This window comes from Macaca fascicularis, chromosome 4, assembly GCF_037993035.2.
Source record: "Macaca fascicularis isolate 582-1 chromosome 4, T2T-MFA8v1.1".
NCBI classification, from domain to species: Eukaryota; Metazoa; Chordata; class Mammalia; order Primates; family Cercopithecidae; genus Macaca; species Macaca fascicularis.
The window spans coordinates 68,304,178-68,310,177 of record NC_088378.1 but is presented as its reverse complement, the minus strand read 5'-3'; the positions used below and the strand labels follow the sequence as shown (position 1 = coordinate 68,310,177).

Genomic DNA, 6,000 nt, shown 5'->3' with positions numbered 1-6,000 from the left:
TATGAAGAATGCATATTTTTCAAAACACCTTTACATACACTATTCTATTTGATTTTCAGGACAATCAAATGGATATGACTATATCCATTTCGCAGAGAAAGAAACTGAGTCACAGATAATTTATTTCATTTTTATTTAAATTTATTTATTCATTTTTATATAGTTGATGAATTCACATTATTCAAAATTCCAAAAGTACATAAAGGTGTATGGTGAAAAAAACTCCCCTCCACTTCTCACCTCTATCCACCCAATTTCCCTTCCTAGAGGAAACTGCTATTTCTTATTTCTAACATATATCCTCCTGGAGATATTGTATGCTTAGTACAGATGGCTATACATGATTTTTCTTCTTTTTATATAATATGTTAATATAGTCATTGTTCTGAACTCAGATTTTTTAAACTTAATATATCCTGGAGATCTTTCATATGAGTATATAGTGAATTTCCACTTTGTTTATGACTTCTTAATATTTGATTGTATAAACTTATACTTTATTTAAACAGTTTTACATTGATGTATTTTTTTTCTTTTAAGAGGCAAGGTCTCACTCTGTCATCCAGGCTGGAGTGCAGTTGTGTGATCATAGCTCACTGCAGCACCAAACCCCTGGGCTCAAGGAATCCTCCCATCTCAGCCTCCTGAGCAGGTGGAACTTCAGGCATGTGCCACCATGCCCAGCTAATTTTAAAAATTTTTTGTAGAGATGAGGTATTACTATGTTGCCCAGGCTTCTCTCAAGTGATCCTGCCACCTTGGCCTCCCAAAGTTCTGGGATTACAGGTGTGGGCCACCATGCCAGCCTGTTGAATCATTTCTGTGTTAGAGTTGTAGGGTCAAAAAATATGTGCATTTAAAATTTTGAGAAGTATTGTGAAATTTTCTCCAAGATTAGACAGAGATTTTAGGTGACATAGCCAAGACTGAATAGCTAATTTTTAATGGATGTAAAGTTACAACAAATGTTTTCTAACCAGTAAAATAGGGGATGTGAAGAATGGCATAATTGTGTATTTTAGGGGCCACTAATCCTTTGTGAAATAGATTTAATTGAGGCATCTGCAAGAGAAGAGAGGAGTTACCTCTCTTGTTGATTCCATTGTTCTTCATTGCCTTCTGTATTTTGCTCCCTGAACCCTAGGGCCAAGTGATGAATTAACTTCAGCAGGCCTAGATGAGTTTACCTCCCGTCAGCCCTTCCTTGTCATAGACTACTGAGATGTGGGCTCCTCTGCCTGCACCGAAAAGTTGAAGTCTTAACGTCATCTACCTCAATAAAATAGAAGGATAAGAAGAGAAGGGGAATTAACTGATGAAGACTTTCAAAGATATTAAAAAGGTCATCAACATACTCTACTGGCAAGTTATACCTCTGTACAACGCTTGCGAGCCCGATAAGCCGCTGTCCATGGTGCTGACAACATCCCTATGGCCTGAGGCATGATTGCTTTTCCTATTTCTAGGGCATTAGGAATCTTACACAAACTCTCCTAGGCATTCTGAACCAGGGGAGAAAGGAGGAAACAAAGGAAAACAAGAGGGGCAAAGGGACAAGGGCTACTTAGAGAGGCAGAATATTTGTGAGGTTGGATAAAGAAGAGAGATTTGTCTAGGACTGGTATTGTTTACAAATCATCATAGATACTAGCGTATAATTCTGCCCCCTTCATGATGAGAAGAGGGTCATATGTACTTTACTTTATGCTTTCCATTTGTTATATGCATATTCCCTGAGGGTTTAAAGAAAAATACGGTTATAAAAAGGACGATGGAAAGAGTTATGTGGAATTCCTTGAGTGGACAATTTTAGGAATAAGATGGATTGCCATCTGCCTGAGCCGGTTTAACTGTAATTCCGCCAAAGGCTGGAAATAGACTGGATAACCTCCTGAGACCCTCACAATATTTGAAGTTAGGACTTCAATGAAAACATTCATCCTACTCTTGCTCTTTATCTCTGTTTGAGCTTCAGAGCACACTGGATTTAAACTAAAGTAACATCACAGGCTATACTGATTATTTTGTCTTATCTAAAGTCAGTTGCATTCAAGTGTTGTCTTAATACACACGAGAAGTTAATAACTTTTTCAACCTGTCACTACTTTCCCTAGCAGCACAAGAAGATAATACAGAATGTGAATTCAATAAATTCCATTTACTCCTCAGTGCTGTGCTGGAACCAAACAATCTTCCATTCACACGATTAAGTCTGAAAAATATTTATATTTTGGCATAAAAAAAGAAACATTTGAATTTATATAAAGTTTAAGTATAAAAATATAACTGTGGGCCAGGCGTGGTGGCTCATGCCTGTCATCCCATCACTTTGGGAGGTTAAGGTGGGTGGATCTCCTGAGGTCAGGAGTTCGAGACCAGCCTGACCAACATGACAAAACCCTATCCCTACTAAAAATACGAGAATTAGCTGGGTGTGGTGGCACATGCCTGTAGCCCCAGCTACTCGGGAGGCTGAGGCAGGAGAATCGCTTGAACCCAGGAGGCGGAGGTTGCAGTGAGCTGAGATTGCACCACGGCACTCCAGCCTGGGCAACAGAGAAAGACTCTTTGCCAAGAAAACAAAACAAAACAAAAACAAACAAATAAGACCTGTATTTACATTTTTTATACTTGGTTTTGTTTTTATTTTTTAAATGGTAGATTTTCAAATTGGAGAGAACATATAATATTGGAGATTAGGCCAGAGATTTCATAAGTTCTAGAATGTATCTTTCAATATTTTAAATGGCCTCATTGGCAATGCAGTTGGCTTTGTAGACCTGGCTGTTATTGTAATTATTGTCGCTATAGGGATACATCGGTTTCAAGTTGTCTGGGCTTGGGGTGCACTTATCTATGAGCAATAAAGCAACATCCAGATGTCAGGTCACCAGACATAGTCCTCAGAGGCCCCTATTAGTGTATTCGCCTTCATATAGGGTGAGATCTACCCACAGGTCATGGGGAAGGGAATCTATTCTCCCCAAGGGTTATCTAATTCTGCCTGTGGGCACTGACTCATAATGCATCTGATATTCTAAACTTAAGGAGTCTCTTCACATTCTGTTAAATTTCTCTATTTCAGAGCTGTGACTTAGCTCCAATGTAAAATCCATGTGAGAAAAAGAAACATTTAAGGAAAATGGTATTGTCCTTTCTTATAGATCATTGGTTCGCAACATTTTTTCCTTACATGCAGCTAACAGAACGACCATTTCTCATTACACTGCAGTGATTCTCCACCAAAGTCTGAGTGGGAAAGGCAGAAGGGCAAGTCTCTTTCTGCTCTACCCAGAGAGGCTTATCAAAATGGGGGAAGGGTGAACTCTATAAAGCTCTGCAATTTCCAGTATGTCCTCCTGGCTTGATAGCTTCCATATGTCCTTTCTTCATCCTTTCTCTGCACCAGAAGGCTAACAAGCACCACCAGACTCCCTGTGCCTGCCCTTAGCTTCTAGTTGAATTCAGTCAATGAAAAGTACCAGCAAGAGATCAGAGGGAGTGGGTGGAAAGTTAAAGGTATTTATTTCCTTGGCTCTCTGTGGGGGTACCACAGGCTGGATTCATCTCTTGACTAAAAGTCACTACTCCTGTCCAAGAGCCTTCTCTGCTCAGTCTCTGTCTCCAAGTTCTCTTCTGGTGATGGCATCTTCTCTTTATCCCTTTCAAACCTAGGAGAGTAACAGTATCCCTTGTTACTAGCCCCACAGAACTGCACAATTCCTTATGGTTTCCCTGCATCCTACATATATCTTTGTAAAGAGTCCCTTTATCAACTCAAATTACCTTCTCTTTCCTGCAAGGATCCTCACTAATACAATCTCCACCTCCCATCCCCCTCAAAAAACAAAACAAAACAAAAAAACCTTACTCTGTAAAATCTAAATACTACAATTTAGGCTTTTGTTGAAGAAAAATATATAAATTACCTATATGAATAATATTTATCTATCTTTCAGAAACCATGGTTAAATATGTGGCTCAATATTTCTTGTATAATTAACTACATGATAGTTTTGAAGTTAAATATTTTTAAAACTTAAAATATTTTATCCCAAGGAACTTATCTCTCTGTTTGCAAATAATGAGAATTCTCTAGTTTATAGCCTATAACCTATGCCATCATAGCTTGACTACTAGGAAGCTTACAGAGAAATTTATACATAAGTCAGGGTAAAACATTAGCTTAGATTTTGCTCTACTTATTTCTCCTTCCTTCGATATAGAATTTAATGTTCTATTTTCATTTTAATGGTCATGTTAAACATGTCTTTAATTCCAACTGTTTTGAAGTTAGAAAGTCCATATGTCACACATAAATGTTTGTTATACTTCTTAATGATTATTCATTGTGTTCCCAGTTATATTGATGTGGAACATTTTTTTTTCCAAGCCAAACTGTATCCAGCTTTATTAAAGATACTTTCCATAAACGATCATGGTATTTCAGGCAGGACATGGGCAGACAATCATTAACAGTATACAACTTTCAAACTCCCTTCTTCAATGGACTACCAAAAATCAGAAAGCCACTATAAAAACCAATGAAGTCTTCATCTGACGCTCTGAACAGGGAACGTTTAGAGTGAGGGTCGACATTTCACATTTAGCATGTTTTTAACAACTTTTCACAAGCCAACCCTGACTTTCAGAAAGTGAAATGAAAATGGCAGAATTTATGTGAAGATCCACCAACTAGAAATGGAACCACTGCCCCTTTTGACAGATGCCATCTCAGCAGCATCACTGGAAAGTCCAGATTGCCTGACACACTGGTAAGCAATGACTGGGGGTCAGGTCCCAACAGATGTCTGGGCTTAAGGGAGTTAGGTCTATGCTGAAAAATAGAAAGGGAGAAGCGGACATAAAAACGAATTTGTTTTTCCATACCACGAGGCTTTTGTGCCAAGAGGCCACGCGTGTCAAAGTCAGGGAATCCCTCCTCCTGGGAGCCAAGAGGAAGTCTCTCAAAACCAGAAGGGAAAGGCGTTTTCCTGACATCAATCCAGCTTCAGCGACATTCTGTTAGTGACATATGCCCCTTCCCCCAAAAACAACAATGAGGTGTTCTGTATGCTAACAATATAGCTTAAAAAAAAAAAGTAAAACAAAATTCTGCAGTTTTACAAAACTTGATAAAAAATAGTATTTCAAACTGTGCAGTCACCATAAGCACACAGTTATCAAAAATCCACACACTTCACTTGGCCTCTCCAGAACCTTCTGCTTTCTGTGCCTGGTCTGTTTTGGCATCTCCATTTTCTGCAGGGTTATTCCTCTCCTTGCCAGCATCAGCTTTTCCCTTTTTCCCTTTGGATACCTTCTCTCTCTTCTTTGCAGGAGCCTTTTCAGGCTTGGGCTCTGGCTTTGGAGGAGCAGGTTTAGCAGACAGCCTCGCAGATCTTCTCTGTGGTTCATCCTTCCCTTTGGCTTTATCTCCTTTAGCATCCCCTTCAGCCTTTCTCTTGGGCATGCTGGCGTCGACAGTGGCAGGACATAGGCTCTGGATGCAGGATGCAGCACCGAGCGGGTTTGGTCTGTCCAAGGGTTGTTCTAGCCTATTCTTCTTCTTCCAATGTGGGACTTTTTTTTACACTTGAAAAAAGACTCAGCAATAAGGCTCTTCCTATAAGCCAACACTCTAGTCAAAAATTTTCTTTGAAAAAGAAGTCTAAATCGAAATAAAATAGGCGTGTCAGTCAAACATTTGACTGACACCTCTGATTAATTGAAGTTTTTGTTTCTTCATTAACCATCTATTTTTAATTTTTTAAAAGCACACTAACTTAAAAAGCTGTTTCTAGGGCGGGTGCAGTGGCTCATGCCTGTAATTCCAGCACTTTGGGAGGCTAAGCCAGGCGGATCATCTGAGGTCAGCAGTTCAAGACCAGTCAGGCCAACGTGGTGAAACCTTGTCTCTACTAAAAATACAAAAATTAGCCGACCATGATGGTGGCTGCCTGTGAACCCAGCTACTCAGAAGGCTGAGGCAGGAGAATC

The 6,000-nt window shown here is 39.4% G+C and overlaps 1 pseudogene; it reads right to left on the bottom strand.

Moving 5' to 3' along the window:
* Window positions 1–4,817: 4,817 nt before the first annotated feature.
* LOC102122286 (non-histone chromosomal protein HMG-17 pseudogene) lies at window positions 4,818–5,740 on the bottom strand (annotated as a pseudogene).
* Between the last annotated feature and the right edge of the window lie 260 nt (window positions 5,741–6,000).